Source organism: Lithobates pipiens, unplaced genomic scaffold, assembly GCF_037356315.1.
Source record: "Lithobates pipiens isolate NorthernLeopardFrog02 unplaced genomic scaffold, aLitPip1_a1.2 Scaffold_27, whole genome shotgun sequence".
NCBI lineage: Eukaryota > Metazoa > Chordata > Amphibia > Anura > Ranidae > Lithobates > Lithobates pipiens.
The window spans coordinates 115,361,218-115,387,882 of NW_027507788.1; the positions used below are offsets into that span (position 1 = coordinate 115,361,218).

The window sequence follows — 26,665 nt, forward strand, 5'->3', positions numbered from 1 at the left end:
GAAAGGCTTCCTTCTACCTGGTTGGTGCACCTTGTAGTTCACCTCACTGACCTTTTCAACAATTTCATAGGGACCTTGCCACTTCGCCAAGAATTTACTCTCAACAGTGGGGACTAGTATAAGGACCCTATCGCCTGGGTTGAATGTCCTGATTCTTGCGGACCGGTTGTAAATTCTACTTTGGGCCTCTTGAGCCCTCTGGAGGTGTTCCCTTACCAGGGGCATTACAGTGGCTATACGGTCCTGCATTTGTGCTACATGCTCAATAACACTCTTGTATGGGGTGGACTCATTCTCCCATGTCTCTTTTGCAATGTCTAGTAGACCCCTAGGGTGATGACCATAGACCAACTCGAATGGTGAGAACCCTGTGGACGCTTGGGGCACCTCCCTAATAGCAAACATGAGGTAGGGTAATAAATGATCCCAGTCACGACCATCTTTTGCCACCACTTTCTTCAACATATGTTTCAAAGTTTTATTAAATCTCTCCACCAATCCGTCCGTCTGGGGGTGGTATACAGAGGTACGGATGTGTGAGATTTTAAATAGTCTGCATAATTCCTTCATTACTTTCGACATAAATGGCGTACCTTGGTCAGTTAGGATTTCTTTGGGGATCCCAGTCCTAGAGAACATATAAAACAACTCACGTGCAATTGTTTTAGATGCAGTGTTTCTTAAGGGTACAGCCTCAGGATAGCGGGTCGCATAATCCAGGACTACCAAAATATACTGGTGTCCTCTAGCTGACTTTACAATGGGACCCACTAAATCCATGGCAATACGCTCAAAAGGCACCTCTATAATAGGGAGCGAAACCAAAGGACTGCGAAAATGTGACACTGGGGCACTAACCTGACATGTGGGGCACGACTCACAGTATTTTTTAATGTCATCATATATGGCCGGCCAAAAAAACCTCTGGAGAACCCTCTCTCGCGTTTTGTCAGTCCCCAAGTGTCCCCCAAGAACATGGTTATGTGCCATGTCAAGCACCTGACGCCGGTACGGCTTAGGTACCAGAAGCTGTTCCACAATTTCATCCTTAATCTTATTGACTCTATAGAAAAGATCATTAGTCACCGAAAAATGTGGAAACCTTTTTTCAGCATCTGGTTCCTGAGGTACCCCATTCATTACAGCAACCTGCTCTCTCGCATTTTTGAGAGTGGGGTCCTGTAATTGTGCAGCCCCAAAATTATCCCTAGACACCTCTAAGTCTAGTATATTTTGCTCAGTGGGAGGAGCCTCCTCCTCCCCAGCCAGGACCTGTAAAGGAAAACAATCATTTTCATCCTGCATACTTTTATCATTCACAGTGGACAAGGCAACCACCTTAGAGGTATCCTCACTCCTTTTGGGGATTTTTCTTTTTTCCCAGAGAGCCCAGAATAAAGGAAAATCGCGCCCCAATATTACATTATGCATGAGGTTTTTAACCACACCCACTTCATATTGTACTGTGCCTTGTTCAGTCCCGACTTTAGCCAGCACTATAGGGTACACTTTTGTATCACCATGTATACACACAACGCTCATATGCTTTTTAGACTCTAAGTCCCCAGTCACCAGGCTAGCATGCACCAAGGTTACAAGGCTTCCTGAGTCCATTAACGCTTTAACAGGAAAGTCATTGATTGTGATGTTGCAGATTTGCGGTTCAGTCTCTAGTCCAGGAACTGCAGCACAAGATGGTTCCGCAAATAGCGACTGACGCCGGCTAGCGTCACATTCCATGGGTTCAGAGGTAAGAGGGCAATGGGCCGACACGTGTCCCGCCTCATGGCATCTCCAACACTGGATAGGGCCTGGTCTCTTTGGCAAGGAGTCCTTTTCAGAGCCCCTTAGCCACCCGGGACCATCACCAGTCTTTTGTCCCTGAGACACCATTTGAGCCCTTTTCCCTCTATCAGCACCCCTCCACACTCCCCCAATAGATGGAAGTCTCTTACCAGCTGACGGCACAGATCTGGCGCTCCGGGGAGGTGAAGATGCTGCAGGAACATCACGAAGGTAGTCCTCAGTCGCCTGGAACCTCTCCACAAGGTTGACAAGTTCGTTTGCATTCTTAGGATCACCTTGTCCCACCCAGCGTTGCAGGTCAGTAGGAAGCGCTCGGAGGTAGCGATCCATCACGATCTTCTCTAGGATTTGTGCAGGAGTAGAAGTGTCTGGCTCCAACCACTTTCTTGCCAAATGGATTAGGTCATACATCTGGGACCTCGCTGATTTGTCCAGACTGTAGCTCCAGTTGCGTACCCTCCGGGCACGGACTACAGTAGTAACTCCTAGTCGGGCAAGTATCTCCTCTTTTAGCCGAGTATAGTCCTTAACCTCTTGCTCACTGAGGTCATAGTAGGCCTTTTGGGGTTCACCTGTTAAATAGGGCGCAATTACCTCTGCCCACTCAGCGGCTGGTAACTTCTCTCGCTCAGCCAGGCGCTCAAATACTGTTAGATAGGCTTCAACATCGTCCTCAGCAGTCATCTTTTGCAGCGCTTTCTGCACAGTCCTTCTCCCAAAAAAAATCTCTGGAGCGGCTCCCATCACTATGGGTGGATTAGTAACCACAGGCGCCTCACGATTTACTATCAGGTGCTCGATAAGTTGTTGTTGGCTTTGGCGCAAAGCTTGCAACTCTTCCTTATGCATCTGCTGTTGTGCCGCCATGGACTGTTCATGTCGTCTATTGGCCTCTGTCTGAGCCTGCTGTTGTTGCAAACTCACTTGCATAAACTGCTTCAGCATCTCCTCCATGTTGCTGGACTGTTCTTGGAGTGTAGTTGCAGCTTTCACCCAGGACATCAGCAGCTGTAGCCAAGTCTGTCCACACCGTTGCCCCTAGCAACCGTGTTGCCCGCTACCTCCACCAATTGTAAGGGATCTTCCCGGGGTAGGGTGTGTTTGGACACAGTTCACAGCAGACTTGGAATTTATAAAGCAGATCTTGGCGTTTATTCGTGGTACAAACAGTCCAGCAAACAAAATATACAGCAACACCGTGCTTTCTAAGTACAACAAAAATAAAAGTCCTAGCCCGGCTGGGCGGTTACTAACAGGTTCTGCTCACCTATCTGACACTTACAAACACAGCGTCTTTCGCCTGGATGTCGCAGGGTGAGTTTTAGCTCCAGCAGTGGCTGTGCTTGCAGCTTCCTTCAACACACAGATTGTTCATTCCCTGGCTGAGAGCAATCACCTGCAGACCCTGCAGATCCTTTAGCTTCCCAGGCTAATTAGGATCAAAGCTCACCTGATCCCAAACCCAGAACTGGATCGGGGGATGTGGAATGACAGGTCCCTCTACCAAACCTACCTGCCATTCCATATAAACCCAGGCCCGGCAAAATTAAATAACAACTCAGCAGCATATCGCTGCTGAGAAACTGATCCATCCTGGATTTACCATCTCACACTGTGTAGCAACCTAGGTGAGATGTACACCCCCTCGATCACTTCTCCAGTGACATGTCTACAATATATATATATATATATGAATACAGATTTCCCCTAGGAATGGGACTTTTTAGGCACAGATTGTGAAACAATATTTTAAAATTCAAATTTATTTATAGTATAAAAAAGGTATCAGAAAAAATAATCATATCATAACAATCATATACAAAACAATTATAAAAACATGGGATATTAAACCATCATGTATACAACATCAGATGCACATAATGAATGAAAAGCATCCATGATATAAACACAAGATACCATCTACGTGTTACGGAGTAAATTAGACTCCTTCTTCAGGGATGGTCTGATATGCAGTTTTAATGATAGTAGTAATCTAGAAAATATAAAAATATGCATTATACATCCACTAGATACTGAAAAAACACAGTGGTGGAGATTAAAGAGGAAGTAAACCCTGATGGGTTTACTTCCTCTTTTTTTCCCTGCAAAGGTAAAGCATAATGGACTACTATGCATCGCATAGTAGCTCATTATGTGTCACTTACCTGACACAGGAGCCAGCGAAGTCGCCGCTGATCCCTGTAATCCGCCGCATCCATCTTGCTGGTGGCGTCTCGCAGCTCCGACCAATGACAGCGGCGAAGCCGCGATGACGTCACTCCCGCGCATGCGCACAGGAGTCGTGTCTCGCAGCTCCGCCGCTGCCATTCGGCGAAGCCGTGATGACGTCACTCCCGCGCATGCGCACGGGAGTCGACAAATTAGGCAAATCCATTCTTGGACTTGCCGCATTTAGTGCGCCTGCGCGCCGCTGTCTACGGCACATGCGCCGTAGACAGCGGTGCCCATTTTCGGGCAAATATCTCCTAAACCATATAGGTTTAGGAGATATTGCTTGGACCTACAGGTAAGCCTTAATCTAGGCTTACCTGTAGGTCAAAGTGGTTTGAAGGGGTTTACTTCCTCTTTAAACTGCATCCAATTGCCGTTCACATACTCACATGTCTAGTGTTGGCCCAAGATGATATAGCAGAGGTGACCAGAAAAGCCAGGCGATGCAGTGTAGAAGAAATTCGGAAGAGGTCTGGTCACAGAGCCACAAAAATGCAAGCCGGGACCAGAACAGCGTTGTTGGGGGCAGAGTGGCAATGTTGAGATAACGGAATACCTAAACCCCAGATGCGAATATACACACCTGCACGCACACAATTTGGACATGTGCTCATGTGTATACACACACGGCTGCAATGAATGGTCTATTAATATCTAACAGAGCGTACAGGGTGCATGAGGACATACCTTCAAAGATGCTACAATAGCTGCACTATGTGCAGAGTGTGTTGATATAAATTTAGATTTACGACAAGATATGCCATTGATTCCATATACAGGAAGCAAAGCCTGAGGGTAAACGGTTATTCAATATAAGAATAAAAAGTTGAAGATAACTGTTGAAGTTCGTCTCTCCTGAGATTCCTAATGCAGCCCAGCATCAAAGCAGCAAAGAGAGTGGATGTCTAAAAAACATATAGAGGCAGGGGGTACCTAGGTTAAAACAACAAACAATATAAATAAAGTATAATGAAGCCAAAATGGCCTAAAGAGTACTGGGGCACTTATCATAGAGGAGATAAATTGTCAGACTGGCGACACTTACCTGTGTATCAGGGTTCAAAGAGTTCAATGTGAACTGCTCCAGTGATCGGTCGCCATGAGAGGGGATCCAGTTTCACCTCATACTTATGGCCACAATTTGCCATAGACCCACCCCATACAGCAAGTGGAGACACTGGGCAGGAATTGAATCCACCTGTGCTGTTCGAATGGTCCTCCGAGAGTGCGGCGCACGGAGTCGCCCCATGTCCACATCTATGATGGCAAGACGAGCGGAGTGATGTCATGCTCCCACCAACACGCGTGCGCGGAAACGACCAGAGGCTAGGATGGCTAAAGGAGGGGAGATGGAATGCCCGAGCCTCAATGGGGATATATTGCACATGCGGACCGTGCATGGGTGGAGCTAGATGGAAATAGGGGGAGTGGCAAGTATATGCCACATCATGTATCCCAAGTACCACAATCTAGGGGTCGCAGGGGTGGGTGACCAGAGCAGCCCACGCATTCTGGGATTGCACAAATAGGGCACCATGCCCAGATCGACCAGATCAAAAAAAGGGGGAGGAGAGAGGGAGGAAAGAGACAAAAAGAAAGGGAAACAGAGACAGGGGAGGAACAGTAATGGGAAAAAGAAAGACAAATTGTAAGAAAAATTATAGAAGGACCTAATATCACCCCAAGGATAGACATATGTGGCATATAGAACAACAAGTGAAAGCAAGGCTTGAATAAGACAGGATGCCCAGAGATGGAAGTACACATATGGTGTAGGTAGATGTTCCCAGAGATAAACAATTATATTAAAATCAGGCACATTGAAGCTCGGAGATACCAAGGTCAAAGTCCCAGAGTCTAAAATATGGAATTAGATTATTTTTACATACCTCCAAATACAAACCCTTCTAAGTTTTGTAAGTAATGGGAAGATAGTGGCTTGAAAGGAAAAATCTATTTTAGTTCTCTCTGGAGTAGGACCTTGTTACAGTCCCCTCCTCTCAAATTGGGATGTATTCTATCAAGAGCTAAAAATTTAATTTTAGGAAAAAGGCCATTATGCAGCGCAGTTATGTTTGTCCCCAAAGGGAGATCTGGGTTACATCCCTTCATGCTCCAAATGTGTTTGGACATCCTAGAGAGAAACTCGACCTTGGTTTTTCCTACATAGAATGAGCCACAATCACATAGTAACAAGTAAACCACACAGTGTGTCTTGCAATTGGAAAAATGTTGGGCCCTAAAAACTCTGCCATTGGGTAACCTACATGTACGACCTGTGTGTATGTATTGGCAGAAGCTACAGCCACCGCAAGTATATGTCTGCTTAAGTTTACATGGGGTCACCTCGATTTTCTCCCTTAAATTCACTCTGAACTATGTAATTCTTGATGGAAGTGGCACGTCTGAGGGTGATGAAAGGTTTGTGTGACACAAATCTACCTACATTAGGGTCCATGGATAAGAGATGCCAGTATATTTGGATTACATTCTAAATTTGGGTATGCTGGTTTGAATACTTTACTATTATTCTAGTTACCGCCTCTGATTTTCTGTCCTTTTTCTGACCATACAAAAGTTCACATCTGGTCTTTTCCACTGCCCTCCTATAAGCTTTCTTTAGACACGATTTCAAGTATCCCCTATCCAAAAGTCTAGCTTGTAATATTTTAGCTTCTAGTTGAAAGATTTTTTTATCTGAGCAGTTCCGCCTAGTCTGTAAATATTGACTAAATCAGGCATGTCCAAAGTCTGGCCCGCGGGCCAAGTGCGGCCCACGTTCCGGTTTCGGGTGGCCCGCCTGGTAATTTTGACATGTATATCTTTTGTGGCCCCCAACTCATCCCCGAGCGCCAGGGGCCACAAAAGATATACAAGCTGGCTGCCTTGGAGGGGGACGAGCGCCATACATACAGGAGGAGAATTTCCTCTGTAAAAGGAAGTCCTGTCTCCTGGGCTGCCATTGGACAACTGTTCTGTCATCAGAGGAGGTGGGACTTTTCATTAAAGAGGCCGCAGAGAAAACAGGAGTTTCTCCTGTATGTCTGTTGGCGCTCATCCCGCCCCCTCCCTGTCCACTCCGAGGCTGAAGATGGGCATCGATCAGGCTGTACTGAGGGCAATGCTGAGTCTGCATTCAGGACAATGTGGATGCTGCTGCATTCAGGACAATGTGGGTGCTGCTGCATTCAGGACAATGTGGGTGCTGCTGCATTCAGGACAATGTGGGTGCTGCTGCATTCAGGATGATGTGGGTGCTGCTGCATTCAGGACAACGTGGGTTCTGCTGCATTCAGGATGATGTGGGTGCTGCTGCATTCAGGACAACGTGGGTTCTGCTGCATTCAGGACAATGTGGGTTCTGCTGCATTCAGGACAACGTGGGTTCTGCTGCATTCAGGACAATGTGGGTTCTGCTGCATTCAGGACAACGTGGGTTCTGCTGCATTCAGGACAATGTGGGTGCTGCTGCATTCAGGACATTGAGGGTGCTGCTGCATTCAGGACATTGAGGGTGCTGCTGCATTCAGGACAACGTGGGTTCTGCTGCATTCAGGACAATGTGGGTTCTGCTGCATTCAGGACAATGTGGGTTCTGCTGCATTCAGGACAATGTGGGTGCTGCATTCATGACAATGTGTGTGCTGCCTCACCATTTCCTGAATTCAGCAGCACCCACATTGTCCTGAATGCAGCAGTACCCACATTGTCCTGGGTACTTCTGCATTCAGGACAATGTGGGTGCTGCTGCATTCAGGACAGTGTGGGTGCTCCTGCAGTCGTGGCAATATGGGTGCTGCTGCATTCAGGACAATGTGGGTGCTGCTGCATTCAGGACAATGTGGGTGCTGCATTCATGGAAATGGTGAGGCTGCAGATGGGCACTGATTAGGCTGCATTGATGGGCACTGTCCCTTATTTTGCTTCAGTTCTTTGTTTAAAGTGTAAGATTTTTTTCCTGAAACTGTCCTCTTAAAGTGAAGGTGCGTGTTATAAGCCGATATATATGGTATATCCAAATAACACGCCTGAGGCTGAAGATGGGCATCGATCAGGCTGCACTGAGGGCAATGGTGAGTCTGCATTCAGGACAATGTGGATTCTGCTGTATTCAGGACGATGTGGGTTCTGCTGCATTCAGGACGATGTGGGTTCTGCTGCATTCAGGACGATGTGGGTTCTGCTGCATTCAGGCAATGGTGAGGCTGCAGATGGGCACTGATTAGGCTGTATTGATGGGCACTGACCCTTATTTTGCTTCAGTTCTTTGTTTAAAATTTAAGATTTTTTCCCTGAAACTGCCCTCTTAAAGTGAAGGTGCGTGTTATAAGCCGATAAATACGGTATATACAAATAACACGACCAAGCTCATCTCTTTACCACATACAGCCAAAAAAGGCAAGAGAATTCTTGTTGGGCAGTGTATAGTGCTCAAACTAACACACAGACCGAATTTTAATGGTTCAAAGAATGTCAGGCAAAATGGTCGGCCCTCACGCATGTTCACTTCATCAAATCTGGCCCTCTTTGAAAAAAGTTTGGAAACCCCTGGACTAAATGGTATAGAGGGGCCGAGGGTGAAAGCTGGAGGCATGCAGGATAGAATTCCCTGCTGTGGGTTTCCAGAAGAGACGTGGCTGAATGGCACCATCCTCACCCCGGAGGACTGTGACATCCAAAAACATCACCTCACAAGAATGGTAGTAAACGTGAGATTGAACTGATTTTTATTGAGTCTTGCCAGAAATGTAGGGAGCAACTCAGTCGGGTCATCATGAATACATCATCGATGTACCTCTGCCACATAGTAATGTGGTCAGTATACATCGTGAGTTGCTCATCTGCCATAAGGGAATGTTCCCACTCCCCCAGGTACAGGTTGGTGTACGATGGGGCACAACAAGTCCCCATCGCCACACCTTGCACCTGGAGGTAGTGGGAACCATCAAAAGTTGTGATTCAAAATTAATTCAAGGGACTGGATGATGAAATCTGCTGAGGCCTCATGCTTCATGATGACGCAATCTCATTTGTAAAACGCATAGAGGCTGCTGGGAGGAAAAAAAGTCACGTCCTGATAAGCAAAAATGAGGCCTGGAACGCACGCTGACGAGGAAAGCATAGGGGAACACTCGCAGACACTTTGTACCCCACGCACATGGTTGGATTAGCTTGGTGCCGGCTAAGGGGCACATCCAAACAAGAGTGCAATAGTAATTTTTTAAGTGTTTTAATAAAGGGTAGAAATATACTACACCATGATGGCTATCGATTTTTTATGAGAACTAATAGAGCAAGAGAAACCAATTGCATTGATACACTGCCCAGGAAGGGTACAGATTGATCCATTGAATGGAGTGGTTATCCAACTGATGAACCAAAGGCACATACATATTTGTTTCTGATGGGTGGCCATTCTAAAAGGTGGTAGTGAAGTCACAAAATGGTGAAGTTAGATGCACATAACCACGAATAAGAGATCAATTCATGGGAATGAGCTGATCACTCGCTGAGGCTATTTATGTGGATTGTTATACATTTGCATTTTATCACTTTATTTGTTTATGAACTCATCGGAGTATTCACTGAAGAATTTTGGAATACACTTTTTATTAGCATTTGCACTTTTTTATTAGCATTTGCACTTTATTGAGTGGGATTTGTTTCACATTTATATTTGCACTTTCACTTTGTTAGTTGAATTATATATCTAGCACATTTATTTATATAGTAATTTTGTATAAATACATCTACACATTTCCACATTTTTTTATAGGAACATGGTCTTTAGTTACTGAATTGTATTGGTGAAATAATTGAATTACTGATCAGGGGCTTGAAGAGTGACCTACGAGAACCCTTTATAACCAATAGGGAATTTATATAAAAAAATATTTTTACATGGTTAAAATAGAAGTGGTGAGACACAGATTCATTTAGAAGTTGGCGCAGTCCACACATTGGTCACAACCCTGTTTTAGTTGATATTTTATTAAGATCTCGGAATGCGAGTTTCAGGAATACCACCACATTGGAGTAACAACTGGACAATGGGAACTGGTCAGACTTCTTTTTGAGTGTAGATTTCGGTTTTGGAATGTCTTTGGCAGATTCACTGCCACATTTGGATAATAGCTTTTCAGTGTCAACACAGTCGATCAAGTCTGTTTTATCATTTTCCTTGAAGAGGGAAATGAGCTGGTCAATGGCCTTACTCTGTCAGGTCACCTTGAGGCCAGGTGACAGATGCACACCATAGGGATCAGGAGTGCACCGCAAGGTTGTGGACCCTATGGCTGAGTGTTGTGGATGGGGGTCAAGGTGATAAGGAAGGCAGTGTAAAAAGAAAAGGGGAACAAGTGGGACTTTAAACGAAGCATGTCAATTGAAAATAACAATGTATGAATACATGTGAATAAAATGATTTAGATTTAATTTATAATCAATAGCCACTAGGGGTTGTCCAAGATCGGAATGCATACAATAGTAGTACAGTAATATAATATAAATATGGATATACACTCAATATATTTTCATAATAGTAATCAGAGAATCTCGAAGTATAGACAAATCAATGGACATACATGGATGCAGTTCATAACAGAAATGCATAAATCAAAAATCATAAAATCACATGAACGAGTGCAAACTCAATAAGACAAAAGTTGATATTATCAAGGATTAAAATAAGCTTAGGTAGGCATCCTTAGTTTGAGAACCCGACGCGTTTCTTGGCTTCTTGCCAGTCACCAGGGGTGGGATGCATGTTTTTACTAAAAAAGCAAATAAATATGACAAATGTTAATATAGGCGGAACCTCAGTTAAATAAAGAGAGTATCAAATTGGTCCACTTGATTGATAAAGTGACTTACAAAGTAGCCCAAAGATTGGGCAGAACTTCCAGCAATGGGAACTGTTAGAGCTGGGATAAAACCGTCTCATCCGGGGTTGAGGCAGGGTTCAGACCATCCCCCAACAATGTCAGGGGGCAGGCCAGGGGGAACCGAAACAGACATCCTCAACACAGGTCCACTAGGTACTAAATGTATATGTGTGTTACCCAAATCTGCGAAAGAGAAAAGTGTGACAGGTCACAAAAAAACAAAAAAAACAAAAAAAAAAACCAAAAGCAGGACACTGAGTGTTGGATTGAACGTGTTGAATGAATATAGCTGATTGCTGAAAATGTGTGTGAATAAGATATACATGAATGATTGGGAAATAGGAGAAGACTAAATATGTGTTAAATAAGTGGAAATGGATGATGGGGAAATACAAAATCATCCAATTCAAATGTGTAAAAAAAAAAAAAAATTAAAAAAAAAAAAAATATGTGCAGTGCTCTGAATGAAACAATGTATGTGCAAAAAGGAGAGAAAAAAACAAAAAAAAAAAAATAAAATAAAAAAAAATAATAAAAAAAAAAAAAAAAAAAAAAAAGTGCATAAAGCTATTACCCATATGTAGAGTTAAGGAGTGATCTCTTCCTAGTGGAGCACAGTGGAGGAGTGAACTGTCTGTCTGTCCCAGCTCATATACCCCAGGCCCTGGGCGGATCCCCGCCAGCGTCATGCATGATGTCTTTTGCAGCTGTGAAGAGATGAGGGAACACTCACAGCTGAGGATAATCCATACCTCAGTGGGTGCCCCTCCATCTTAGCTGCAGCATCAGGTGGAAAGACAGAGAAAAAAAAAAAAAAAATACAAAAACAAACAATAGACTCCCACCTTGCAGTGTCTATTGACACCACTCGAGGGGCCCTTTTATGCATGGCGCCGATGCACTGAGATCGAACCCCACCACCCCCTGTCTTTCCACCTGATGCTGCAGCTAAGATGATTTTGAATTGGATGATTTTGTATTTCCCCATCATCCATTTCCACTTATTTAACACATATTTAGTCTTCTCCTATTTCCCAATCATTCATGTATATCTTATTCACACACATTTTCAGCAATCAGCTATATTCATTCAACACGTTCAATCCAACACTCAGTGTCCTGCTTTTGGTTTTTTTTTTTTTTTTTTTTTTTTTGTTTGTTTTTTTGTGACCCGTCACACTTTTCTCTTTCGCAGATTTGGGTAACACACATATACATTTAGTACCTAGTGGACCTGTGTTGAGGATGTCTGTTTCGGTTCCCCCTGGCCTGCCCCCTGACATTGTTGGGGGATGGTCTGAACCCTGCCTCAACCCCGGATGAGACGGTTTTATCCCAGCTCTAACAGTTCCCATTGCTGGAAGTTCTGCCCAATCTTTGGGCTACTTTGTAAGTCACTTTATCAATCAAGTGGACCAATTTGATACTCTCTTTATTTAACTGAGGTTCCGCCTATATTAACATTTGTCATATTTATTTGCTTTTTTAGTAAAAACATGCATCCCACCCCTGATGACTGGCAAGAAGCCAAGAAACGCGTCGGGTTCTCAAACTAAGGATGCCTACCTAAGCTTATTTTAATCCTTGATAATATCAACTTTTGTCTTATTGAGTTTGCACTCGTTCATGTGATTTTATGATTTTTGATTTATGCATTTCTGTTATGAACTGCATCCATGTATGTCCATTGATTTGTCTATACTTCGAGATTCTCTGATTACTATTATGAAAATATATTGAGTGTATATCCATATTTATATTATATTACTGTACTACTATTGTATGCATTCCGATCTTGGACAACCCCTAGTGGCTATTGATTATAAATTAAATCTAAATCATTTTATTCACATGTATTCATACATTGTTATTTTCAATTGACATGCTTCGTTTAAAGTCCCACTTGTTCCCCTTTTCTTTTTACATAATATACCCGGGATGGAAGCATGCCATTGCTATTTAGTACTGCAGCTAGGTCACTTATCTTTAAACTATATAATTTGGGTGGAAGACACCTGTTCCTTTGGTGACCATGCTGCACAATTACTTATTATCCTTATCCTTAGTAAATATTTGTCTGTATATATATCCCTATTCATTTATGATCCCAGTTTCGGGTATATAAACCTGCGGTTTGAAATTATTTATATATGTGTTTCCATCAGTTATTGAGAAAAAAATTTTAATATTATTTTTTCCAGTTTTGTTTTTCCTGGAATTTATTTATCAATCAATTGAACATATGGGCTGTTTTTGCTGGGTATGTTGCAGTCATCCTTCCGGGGTTGCGATGCGCTCAGCTCCCTCCCTACCTCCCTTTGTGGATCACAGGGGGTGGTGGGGTTCGATCTCAGTGCATCGGCGCCATGCATAAAAGGGCCCCTCGAGTGGTGTCAATAGACACTGCAAGGTGGGAGTCTATTGTTTGTTTTTGTATTTTTTATTTTTTTTTTCTCTGTCTTTCCACCTGATGCTGCAGCTAAGATGGAGGGGCACCCACTGAGGTATGGATTATCCTCAGCTGTGAGTGTTCCCTCATCTCTTCACAGCTGCAAAAGACATCATGCATGACGCTGGCGGGGATCCGCCCAGGGCCTGGGGTATATGAGCTGGGACAGACAGACAGTTCACTCCTCCACTGTGCTCCACTAGGAAGAGATCACTCCTTAACTCTACATATGGGTAATAGCTTTATGCACTTTTTTTTTTTTTTTTTTTTTATTATTGTATTTTTTTTTTTTTTTTTTTTCTCTCCTTTTTGCACATACATTGTTTCATTCAGAGCACTGCACATATTTTTTTTTTTTTTTTTTTTTTTTACACATTTGAATTGGATGATTTTGTATTTCCCCATCATCCATTTCCACTTATTTAACACATATTTAGTCTTCTCCTATTTCCCAATCATTCATGTATATCTTATTCACACACATTTTCAGCAATCAGCTATATTCATTCAACACGTTCAATCCAACACTCAGTGTCCTGCTTTTGGTTTTTTTTTTTTTTTTTTTTTTTTTTGTGACCCGTCACACTTTTCTCTTTCGCAGATTTGGGTAACACACATATACATTTAGTACCTAGTGGACCTGTGTTGAGGATGTCTGTTTCGGTTCCCCCTGGCCTGCCCCCTGACATTGTTGGGGGATGGTCTGAACCCTGCCTCAACCCCGGATGAGACGGTTTTATCCCAGCTCTAACAGTTCCCATTGCTGGAAGTTCTGCCCAATCTTTGGGCTACTTTGTAAGTCACTTTATCAATCAAGTGGACCAATTTGATACTCTCTTTATTTAACTGAGGTTCCGCCTATATTAACATTTGTCATATTTATTTGCTTTTTTAGTAAAAACATGCATCCCACCCCTGATGACTGGCAAGAAGCCAAGAAACGCGTCGGGTTCTCAAACTAAGGATGCCTACCTAAGCTTATTTTAATCCTTGATAATATCAACTTTTGTCTTATTGAGTTTGCACTCGTTCATGTGATTTTATGATTTTTGATTTATGCATTTCTGTTATGAACTGCATCCATGTATGTCCATTGATCTGTCTATACTTCGAGATTCTCTGATTACTATTATGAAAATATATTGAGTGTATATCCATATTTATATTATATTACTGTACTACTATTGTATGCATTCCGATCTTGGACAACCCCTAGTGGCTATTGATTATAAATTAAATCTAAATCATTTTATTCACATGTATTCATACATTGTTATTTTCAATTGACATGCTTCGTTTAAAGTCCCACTTGTTCCCCTTTTCTTTTTACATAATATACCCGGGATGGAAGCATGCCATTGCTATTTAGTACTGCAGCTAGGTCACTTATCTTTAAACTATATAATTTGGGTGGAAGACACCTGTTCCTTTGGTGACCATGCTGCACAATTACTTATTATCCTTATCCTTAGTAAATATTCGTCTGTATATATATCCCTATTCATTTATGATCCCAGTTTCGGGTATATAAACCTGCGGTTTGAAATTATTTATATATGTGTTTCCATCAGTTATTGAGAAAATTTTTTTAATATTATTTTTTCCAGTTTTGTTTTTCCTGGAATTTATTTATCAATCAATTGAACATATGGGCTGTTTTTGCTGGGTATGTTGCAGTCATCCTTCCGGGGTTGCGATGCGCTCAGCTCCCTCCCTACCTCCCTTTGTGGATCACAGGGGGTGGTGGGGTTCGATCTCAGTGCATCGGCGCCATGCATAAAAGGGCCCCTCGAGTGGTGTCAATAGACACTGCAAGGTGGGAGTCTATTGTTTGTTTTTGTATTTTTTTTTTTTTTTTTTCTCTGTCTTTCCACCTGATGCTGCAGCTAAGATGGAGGGGCACCCACTGAGGTATGGATTATCCTCAGCTGTGAGTGTTCCCTCATCTCTTCACAGCTGCAAAAGACATCATGCATGACGCTGGCGGGGATCCGCCCAGGGCCTGGGGTATATGAGCTGGGACAGACAGACAGTTCACTCCTCCACTGTGCTCCACTAGGAAGAGATCACTCCTTAACTCTACATATGGGTAATAGCTTTATGCACTTTTTTTTTTTTTTTTTTTTTTATTATTTTTTTTTTTTTTTCCTCTCCTTTTTGCACATACATTGTTTCATTCAGAGCACTGCACATATTTTTTTTTTTTTTTTTTTTTTACACATTTGAATTGGATGATTTTGTATTTCCCCATCATCCATTTCCACTTATTTAACACATATTTAGTCTTCTCCTATTTCCCAATCATTCATGTATATCTTATTCACACACATTTTCAGCAATCAGCTATATTCATTCAACACGTTCAATCCAACACTCAGTGTCCTGCTTTTGGTTTTTTTTTTTGTTTTTTTTGTTTTTTTGTGACCTGTCACACTTTTCTCTTTCGCAGATTTGGGTAACACACATATACATTTAGTACCTAGTGGACCTGTGTTGAGGATGTCTGTTTCGGTTCCCCCTGGCCTGCCCCCTGACATTGTTGGGGGATGGTCTGAACCCTGCCTCAACCCCGGATGAGACGGTTTTATCCCAGCTCTAACAGTTCCCATTGCTGGAAGTTCTGCCCAATCTTTGGGCTACTTTGTAAGTCACTTTATCAATCAAGTGGACCAATTTGATACTCTCTTTATTTAACTGAGGTTCCGCCTATATTAACATTTGTCATATTTATTTGCTTTTTTAGTAAAAACATGCATCCCACCCCTGATGACTGGCAAGAAGCCAAGAAACGCGTCGGGTTCTCAAACTAAGGATGCCTACCTAAGCTTATTTTAATCCTTGATAATATCAACTTTTGTCTTATTGAGTTTGCACTCGTTCATGTGATTTTATGATTTTTGATTTATGCATTTCTGTTATGAACTGCATCCATGTATGTCCATTGATTTGTCTATACTTCGAGATTCTCTGATTACTATTATGAAAATATATTGAGTGTATATCCATATTTATATTATATTACTGTACTACTATTGTATGCATTCCGATCTTGGACAACCCCTAGTGGCTATTGATTATAAATTAAATCTAAATCATTTTATTCACATGTATTCATACATTGTTATTTTCAATTGACATGCTTCGTTTAAAGTCCCACTTGTTCCCCTTTTCTTTTTACATAATATACCCGGGATGGAAGCATGCCATTGATAAGGAAGGCAGGGCCGCCAGAACACCAAGACAGATCCCACCGGGGATAGAGCGCAAGATTCCCTGGGGCGCAGAGTCTAAGAGCCAGCAGGTGTTCACCAGAGCCTCTAGTGGTGAGGATGGATTGGGCTGCAACTGGCTCCAGGTCACGACCCCCAGGGTCCCCCAGCTCACACCCACAGTAGGCAACAGGAGGATAAGGATAGTGAGGGATAAAGCCAAGGTCGGGGCCACAAGCAGACAGGAATAGTCAGGGACACGCCAAAAGGTCAGGATCACAGGCAAGCAGGGATAGTCAAGGACACGCCAAAGTCAGTAACGGAACAACAGCAGAGCACACGGCAGGTAACAGGAAGCTAAACACACAAAGGTTGATCAGCAGGGTTGGCCTGCAGTGCACAGGTTAATATAGAGTTCTCTGATAGAAGCTAGGGTGGAGTCATGCCAGAGGATGGATTACAAAAGCAGTCAGGTGAGGGTCAGCTGGTCTCTAGAGATGAACACATGGAAACAGGTAAGCAGACAAACTCTATTGCAAAACCATGACAGTACCCTCCCTCTTACGAGGCCTCCCCCTCCCTGGTCCAGGCTTAAAGGGAAACTCCAGATGGAACCTCCTCAACAGACTAGGAGCAAAGACCTCAGATGCAGTGATCCAAGGCCTCTCCTCAGGGCCAAACCCTTTCCAATGTATTAGGTACTGAAGAATGCCTTTACGGAGTCAGGAATCCAAAACTTGACTAACCTCGTATTTTAGATTATCCTCAGAGACTGGAACCGAGGTAGGGAGAGGACGAGAGAACTTGAGGACTAAAGGCTTTTTAGGAATGGGTAAGGGCATGAGAAGATCAGGAGTCTGAGCAGGGTCCCCAGACCCTTAAAGATGAGCTGGGCATCCAGAACAGGACCACCAGACTGGGCAGAGGTCAGTGGATCCCAGAGGTCAGGTTGGTTAGGAGGTGACATGTCACAAGAGTCAAGCTGGATAGCTGAAACACAAACAGAATGCAGAGAACCCTGAGAAAAATATTGAAAACCCCACCTGGCCGAATGAGGTATTCTATCCAAAGGATGGATTGAGCCTCTTAAACGGGTTTGAACGGACATAGTAGCAGTAGGGTGAGGCCAGGTCACCGAAGGTGCTGAACAAGAAGCAGGAAGCTCATTGGGCATGGGCTGGACTGGCATAACTGGTGCAGAGGCCGACTGAATAGTATTGTCAGGTGTAGCGACCATCTCAATCGCATCACAGGGCATAGCAACTGTGGAACTTGCAGACAAGTTAGCCTGGCTGTGAGTCCAAGGGAGATTAGGGACAGACAAAGGTAAATGGTTATGCGAACTGGAGTGAATGATCGACTCAGGTTCATAGGTGGACCCCTCATTCAGAGTACCACATGACCTAGAGAGTGCATCAGTCCGACTATTGCAGGACGCATCCCAGAGATCGCTATATACAGCGGGAAGAGCAGAAGATAATAGAATGGTGGTAACAGGAAGTTTCTCCTTTGGGGTACCCTTGAGTAGGCAGGAAGAGGAACAGGAGGAACCCCAAGCCAGGATCTCTCCAGCAGACCAGCCAACGTGTGGAGAATGGAGCCATAACCAAGGAAGACCTAATATGATAGGAGATGAAGCCTTAGGTAAGACAAGGAAGGATATCCACTCCTGGTGGAGTTTCCCTACTGACATCTTAACAGGAAGAGTCTGAAAGCGGATGGGGCCCCCTGGGAGAACCGTGCCATCAATCGCCAAGACCACCAATGGCGTTGTAAGGGGCAAAAGGGTAAGTCTCATGGAGGATGCAGTTTCCCAATCCATGAAATTGGCAGCGGCTCCGGAATCCAGATGTGCTGAGACCGAACGAGAGGAAGCACAGACATGAAGCAACACAGAAAGGAGAAGACGAGAAGGTGAAGGTGATATTTCAGGGTCTAATACTCCACCTTCCAGATGTATTAGCCCTGAGTGATTTTCCAGACGAAGAGAACAAGTGTCAAGGAAATGACCTTTGGCCCCACAGTAGAGGCATAGGCCCAGAGTTCTGCGCCTAGCACGTTCTTCGGGAGATAATTTAGTCCAGCCCAACTGCATAGGTTCCTCAGCAGGCAGGGGGTGCTCCTCGGATCGAAGAGAAGGGACTGGGGGCTCGGGCTGCCTAAAGAACGGGGAGTGCTGGCGTCTTTTTTTCAGGGCCCTCTCCTGAAAGCGAATATCAATCTGGTTACACAAGGTGATGACACTGTCCAGATCAGCAGGAAGGGATCTTCCTGCTAATTCATCCTTCACTCTATCAGAGAGGCCATGTAAAAAGGTTGCAACTAGGGCCTCATTATTCCAGCTCAATTCAGCTGTGAGGATACGGAACTGAAGAGCATACTGTCCCACAGACGCAGACTCTTGACGGAGACGTAAAAGAGTGCTAGCCGCTGAGGAGACACGACTCGGTTCCTCGAAGATATTCCAAAAAGGTTTCAAGAAATCAGACAGGCTAGAAATCACTGGATCATTCAGTTCCCACAGAGGGGCTGCCCAAGCTAACGCCTCGCCGGACAGGAGGGATATGATATATGCGACTTTTGCCCGATCGGACAGGAAGTTTTGGGGCTGAAGTTAAAAATGAATTGTGCGCTGGCTAAGGAACCCCCTGCAAGCCTTGGAGTCCCCAGAGAAACGGACCGGAGCTGGTAGTTGTAATGAATGTGTGGCTGAGACTGATGCGATAGGTGCAGCAGCAGATAGCAGTTGCGGTTGTTGAACTGGGGGTCCTAATAAGGCCTGAGCCTTTTCAAAACGGGATACCAAAACCTAAAGGAATTGCATCATCTGGGTCTGATGCGATTCTTGGGTCTCAAGTCTGCGAACTAAGCCCTGCAACGGATCAACTGCAGGAAGTGGCACGTCAACAGGGGCCATGGCTGATCAAACTGTCAGGTCACCTTGAGGCGAGGTGACAGATGCACACCATAGGGATCAGGAGTGCACCCCAAGGTTGTGGACCCTACGGCTGACTGCTGCAGACGGGGGACAGATCCCACTGGGGTTAGAGCGTAAGATTCCCTGGGGTGCGGAGTTTAAGAGCCAGCAGGTGTTCACCAGCGCCTCTAGTGGTGAGGATGGACTTGGCTGCAACTGGCTCCAGGTCGCGACCCCCAGGGTCCCCCAGCTAACACCCACAGTAGGCAACAGGAGGATAGGGATGGTGAGGGACAAAGCCAAGGTCGGGCCACAAGCAGACAAGAATAGTCGGAGACACGCCAAAAGGTCAGGATCACAGGCAAACAGGGATAGTCAAACACGCCAAAGTCGGTAACGGAAAACAGTAGAAGAGCACACGGCAGGAAGCTAAACACACAAAGGTATACACAATGGTTGATCAGCACTGATGGCCTGCAGTGCACAGGTTAATATAGGGCTCCCTGATAGGACCTGGGGTGGAGCCATGCTTAGAGGAGAGGTTATAAAAACCACCAGGTGGAAGTGGCTGGTCTCTAGTCTGAACACATGAGGGGAGGTAAGCAAACACAGGAAGATCACTGCATAACCATGACAGCGCTTTCCTTTTTTGTTTTGTTTTTCCAGTATTTGAATACCCAATATTCTAAGGAGGGCTGCAAGACATTTTTGACACTACCATCTTAAACTGTCAGTATCACACTTTGAAGACCGGGACACCAGAGCACAGGAGAAGTTGTCTTTTTCTTGTAGTGTTTGGCTGAAGCCATTTATTATCAGTCAACTGTGTTTACTCTTTTTAAATCATACTGACAACAGAAACTACCCAAATGACCCTGATCAAAATTTTAAATACCCTGTTGATTTTGTCCTGATAACATGCACACAAGTTGACACAAAGGGGTTTCAATGGCTATTAAAGGTAAACACCTTCACCTGTGATCTGTTTGCTTTTAATTAGTGTGTGTGTATGAAAGGTCAATGAATTTCTGGACTCCTGACAGGCCCTTGCATCTTTCATCCAGTGCTGCACTGATGTTTCTGGATTCAGAGTCATGGGGAAAGCAAAAGAATTGTCAAAGGATCAGCAGGAAAAGGTAGTTGAACTGTATAAAACAGGAAAGGGTTTAAACCAGGGGTCTCAAACTGACGGCCCTCCAGCTGTTGCAAAACTACAAATCCCATCATGCCTCTGTCTGTGGGAGTCATGCTTGTAACTGTCAGCCTTGCAATGCCTCATGGGACTTGTAGTTTCACAACAGCTGGAGGGCCGCCAGTTTGAGACCTCTGGTTTAAACTCTAATCAAGAAGAGGAAAATGATGGGTGTGGCTGTTTCAAGATGCGCAATAAGGAGGCACTTGAAGAAAGATGGGCTGCATGGTCAAGTCACCAGAAGAAAGCCATTACTATGCAAATTCCACAAAGTATCCCGCTTACAATATGCAAAACAGCACAGAGACAAGCCTCAAACCTTCTGCCACAAAATCATTTGGAGTGATGAGACCAAAATTTAGCTTTTGGCCACAACCATAAACGCTTAATTTGGAGAGAGTCAACAAGGCCTATGATGAAAGGTACACCATTCCTACCGTGAAACATGGAGGTGGGTCGCTGGTGTTTTGGGGATGTGTGAGCTACAAAGGCACAGGAAATTTGGTCAAAACTAATGGCAAGATGAATGCAGTATGTTATCAAAAAATACTGGAGGAACATTTGCATTCATCAGCCAGGAAGCTGCTCATGAGATGTACTTGGACATTCCAACATGACAATGATCCAAAACACAAGGCCAAGTGGACCTGTCATTGGCTACAGCAGAATAAAGTGAAGTTTCTGGAGTGGCCATCTGTCTCCTGACCTCAATATCATTGAGCCACTCTGGGGAGATCTCAAACGTGCAGTTCATACAAGACAGCCCAATAATTTACAGGAACTGGAGGCTTTTTGCCAATAGGAATGGGCAGCTTTACCATCTGAGAAGATAAAGAGCCTCATTCACAAATACACAAAAGACTTTAAGCTGCCATTGATGTTAGAGGGGGGAATACATGGTATTAGGAACTGAGGTATGTAATCTTTTGATCAGGGTCATTTGGGTGATCTCTTATGTCATTATGATTTAAAAAGAGTAAGCACAGTTGATTGATAATACATTTTTGTGTTACCATTCATATTCTATGAAAAATGGCCAAGAAATCATAAATTCTGCCAGGGTGTGTAAACTTATGAACACAACTGTATATACAGAGAGAGAGAGGTAGTGATAGCAAGGAAAGAAGAGGGAAATGCTTACTCTATCACTGCTCACTGATCCTTATAAAAATTACAACAGGAGATTCTATAGATATATATATATATATATTGTAAGGGATCTTCCCGGGGTAGGGTGTGTTTGGACACAGTTCACAGCAGACTTGGAATATATGAAGCAGATCTTGGCGTTTATTCGTGGTACAAACAGTCCAGCAAACAAAACATACAGCAACACCGTGCTTTCTAAGTACAACAAAATAAACAAAAGACCTAGCCCGGCTGGGCGCTTACTAACAGGTTCTTCTCACCTATCTGACATTTATAAAGACAGCGTCTTTTCGTCTGGATATCGCAGGGTGGGTTTTAGCTCCAGCAGTGTCTGTGCTTGCAGCTTCCTTCAACATACAGGCTGTTCATTCCCTGGCTGGGAGCAATCACCTGCAGACCCTACAGAGCCTTTAGCTTCCCAGGCTAATTAGGATCCAAGCTCACCTGATCCCAAACCCAGAACTGGATCGGGGGATGTGGAATGACAGGTCCCTCTACCAAACCTACCTGCCATTCCATATAAACCCAGGCCCGGCAAAATTAAATAACAATTCAGCAGCATATCACTGCTGAGAAACTGAACCATCCTGGATTTACCATCTCACACTGTGTAGCAACCTAGGTGAGATGTACACCCCCTCGATCACTTCTCCAGTGACATGTCTACAATATATATATATATATATTTTTTTTTTTATATATATATATATATATATATATTATATATATATATATATATATATATATATATATATATATATATATATATATATATATATACAGTATCTCACAAAAGTGAGTACACCCCTCACATTTTTGAAAATATTTTATTATATCTTTTCATGTGACAACATAATGTCTAAGCCACTGGCAACCAAAGCGAGTAAATCCCTAAGTGAAAATGTCCGAATTGGACCCGAAGCGTCAATATTTTTTTTTTGTCACAATTATTTTCCAGCACTGCCTTAACCCTCTTGGGCATGGAGTTCACCAGAGCTTTACAGGTTTACAGGTTGCCACTGGAGTCCTCTTCCACTCCTCCATGATTACATCACGGAGCTGGTCGATGTTTTCTGTTTTTTTTGTCTTCAGGTTTACCAAAACCATATAATATGAGGTCAAACCTTAAAGCCGCGTACACACGGGCGGACTGTCTGGCCTACTTAGTCCGCCGAAACACATTTCAGCGGACAGTCCGCTCGTGTGTGGGCTTCAGCTGACTTTTTCAGCGTGCAGTCTGGCGGACTAAGTATTTCGGAATGTTGGAAATACTGTCCGCTGGACTCGCATTTCGGCGGACAATCCGCCCGTGTGTGTGCCAGTCCGCCGTACTTTTGAAATGAGTGGACTTTTCCCGCCCGGAGAAAAGTCCGCTCATTTCGAGCTGGTATCCAGGTAGGCGGGGCCCGCGACGGAGACGTCGCTGGCCCCGCCGCCTGGTATGGACTTAAAGGGGAACCCCAACGCCGAAAAAAATTGGCGGGGGGGTCCCCCCCAAGGCCACAACAGACCCTTGTCGGAGCACGCTACCCGGCCGGCCAGGAAAGGGGGGCGAGCGAGCGCCCCCCCTCCTGAGCCGTACCAGGCCGCGTGCCCTCAACATGGGGGGTGCCTTGGGGAAGGGGGGGCCGCGCGGCCCCCCCACCCCAAAGCACCTTGTCCCCATGTTGATGAGGACAAGGGCCTCTTCCCGACAACCCTGGCCGTTGGTTGTCGGGGTCTGCGGGCGGGGGGCTTATCGGAATCCGGGAGCCCCCTTCAATAAGGGGGCCCCCGGATACCGGCCCCCCACCCTATGCAAATGAGTATGGGGTACAATGTACCCCTACCCATTCACCTGTGAAAAAAAGTACAAAAAAAACACAACACAGGGTTAAAATATTTTATTGCACAGCTCCGGGGGTCTTCCGTCTTCGGGGGTCTTCTCGCCGGACTCCTCCGCTATCTTCTTGTAGCTCTTTTGCTAGCGGAGGAGTCCGGCTTTCTTCCTCGCCGCCGGCCTCTTCTCCCGACTTCGGGGGTCTTGTCCCCCTCTTCGGTTCTTCTGCCGGGCCACCGCGCCTTCTTATAGCTCTTTTACAGGCGGTGGCCCGGTCTTCTGTCGCCGCCGTCGCCGCCGCCTTCCGTTCTTCTTCTTCTTCTTCTTCTCCAGGAGATGTTGCCTCGACGATCTCTCGGGCCGGAATGCCAGGGACGCGCTCTGCTGCCACTTATATAGGGACAATGGGGCGGTGTCACATGGCTTTATGTCACATGGGTTGGTCCCATGGGTTGATGTCACATGGGGACTATGACATTGTAAGGGGGCGGGGTCACCATGTGACCAACCCATGTGACATAAAGCCATGTGACACCGCCCCATTGTCCCTATATAAGTGGCAGCGGAGCGCGTCCCTGGCATTCCGGCCAGAGAGAGCGTCGAGGCAACATCTCCTGGAGAAGAAGAAGAAGAAGAAGCAGAAGAAGTATCCGGGGGCCCCCTTATTAAAGGGGGCTCCCGGATTCCGATAAGCCCCCCGCCCGCAGACCCCGACAACCAACGGCCAGGGTTGTCGGGAAGAGGCCCTTGTCCTCATCAACATGGGGACAAGGTGCTTTGGGGTGGGGGGCCGCGCGGCCCCCCCTTCCCCAAGGCACCCCCCCATGTTGAGGGTACGGCTCAGGAGGGGGGGCGCTCGCTCGCCCCCCTTTCCTGGCCGGCCGGGTAGCGTGCTCGGACAAGGGTCTGTTGTGGACTTGGGGGGGACCCCCACGCTGATTTTTTTCGGCGTTGGGGTTCCCCTTTAAGTCCATACCAGGCGGCGGGGTCAGCGACGTCTCCTTTGCTGGCCCCATCTACCTGGAGACGCGCTCGAAATGAGCAGACTTTCCTCCGCATGTGTGGGCGAGTCCGTTCATTTCAAAAGTAGGGCGGATAGTATGGCGGACTTAGTCCGCCGTATTAGTCCACTCAAAAAGTGCCGTGTGTGAGCAAGTCCGTTCATTCGAAAGTATGACGGACTAAGTTGGCCAGACAGTCCGCCACGTGTGTACGCGGCTTAAGAGTTTCAATGTGTATGTAATCAGGCAGGCCCCTGCACTATATGGTTTTGGTAAATCTGAAGACAAAAATCAGCAGAGAATCTGAGACCTTGCACTCCCCCACCTTCCATTTGAAGATGTCCCACAGATGCTCAATAGGGTTTAGGTCTGGAGACATACTTGGCCAGTCAATCACCTTTACTCTCAGCTTATTTAACAAGGCAGTGGTCGTCTCCGAGGTGTGTTTGGGGTCGTTATCATGTTGGAATACTGCCCTGCGGCCCAGTCTCCAAAGGGAGGGGATTATGCTCGGCTTCAGTATGTCACAGTACATGTTGGCATTCATGGTTCCGTCAATGAACAGTAGTTCCCCAGTGCTGGCAGCACTCATGCAGCCCCAGACCATGACACTCCCACCACTATGCTTGAATGTAGGCAAGACAGACACACTTGTTTTTGTACCCCTCACATGGTTGCCGCCACAGATGCTTGACACCATCTGAACCAAATAAATGCTCTCATCAGATCACAGGACATGGTTCCACTAAACCATATCCTTAGTCTGCTTGCCATTAGCAAAGTGTTTGTGGGGTTTCTTGTGCATCATCTTTATAAGAGCTTCCTTCTGGGAATGCTGGCTGCACTCATACGTCTTTCCCAAAGACAACCTCTGAATATGAGGCTGAGCACGTGCACTCAACTTCTTTGATCGACCATGGCAAGGCCTATTCTGAGTGAAACCTGTCCTGTTAAACTGCTGTATGGTCTTGGCCACCATGCTGCAGCTCAGTTTCAGGGTCTTGGCAATCTTCTTATAGCCTAGGCCATCTTTATCTAGAGCAACAATTCTTTTTTCAGATTCTCAGAGAGTTCTTTGCTATTAGGTGCTAATATAACACCAAATTTAACACACCTGCTCCCCATTCACACCTGAGACCCTGTAACACTAATGAGTCACAAGACAACGGGGAAGGAAAATGGCTAAATGGGTCCAATTTTGACATTTTCACTTAGGGGTTTATTTGCTTTTGTTGACAGCTGCCACTGTTATACAAGCTGTACACTCACTACTTTACATTGTAGCAAAGTGTCATTTCTTCAGTGTTGTCACATGAAAAGATATAATAATATATTTACAAAAATGTGAGGGGTGTACTCACTTTTGTGAGATACTGTATATATACTCACGATCACTTTATTAGGTACACCTTGTTTGTACCGGGTTAGATCCCCCTTTGCCTTCAGAACTGCCTCAATTCTTCATAGCATAGATTCAACAAGATGTTGAAAACATTCCTTAGATATTTTGGTCCATATTGACATGATAGCATCACGTAGTTGCTGCAGATTTGTCAGCTGCACATCTATGATGCAAATTTTCCGTTCCACCACATCTCAAAGGTGCTCTATTGGATTGAGATGTGGGGGCTGTAGAGGCCATTGGAGTACAGTGACTTCATTGTCATGTGATCTTTAAAGGTCACCTGGATCTCACTAAACCATCATCTCAGAACCCAGTGTCTTTTATGGAAACCCTGACGCTACATTTTCAACCAACACCCCATGACACCACTCATATTCTACTGTGCTACAGACCACTGGGACCAAAGGCCAATCTTCTTTCACCCCTCACGGAATCCTTTGCAATGCACACCCTAAAATTCAAAAATTTCCTGGCACTCGGAGATTTCAACCTTTGGGCAAACGAGCCTAAAGACCCCATCGCGACTGCCTGCATCAATCAACTAGAAGAACTGGGTCTACAGCAACTGATAAAGACTCCCACGCATGGGTCAGGACACACCC

The 26,665-nt window shown here is 44.9% G+C and overlaps 1 protein-coding gene and 3 long non-coding RNA genes across 5 annotated transcripts in view; 3 read left to right on the top strand and 1 right to left on the bottom strand.

The window, feature by feature from the left end:
- NECTIN1 (nectin cell adhesion molecule 1) overlaps positions 1-26,665 on the top strand; it is a 440,283-nt gene that overhangs the window by 378,721 nt on the left and 34,897 nt on the right. The gene's annotated exons all lie outside the window — the stretch shown is intronic.
- Positions 10,451-11,121, bottom strand: LOC143933213 (uncharacterized). Its single transcript, XR_013263047.1, has 2 exons — positions 10,912-11,121; positions 10,451-10,811 (listed from the first exon to the last, which is right to left on the bottom strand). It is a non-coding gene; the product is annotated as an uncharacterized LOC143933213 (long non-coding RNA).
- Positions 12,058-12,772, top strand: LOC143933214 (uncharacterized). Its single transcript, XR_013263048.1, has 2 exons — positions 12,058-12,311; positions 12,412-12,772. It is a non-coding gene; the product is annotated as an uncharacterized LOC143933214 (long non-coding RNA).
- On the top strand, positions 15,805-16,475 carry LOC143933215 (uncharacterized). Its single transcript, XR_013263049.1, has 2 exons — positions 15,805-16,014; positions 16,115-16,475. It is a non-coding gene; the product is annotated as an uncharacterized LOC143933215 (long non-coding RNA).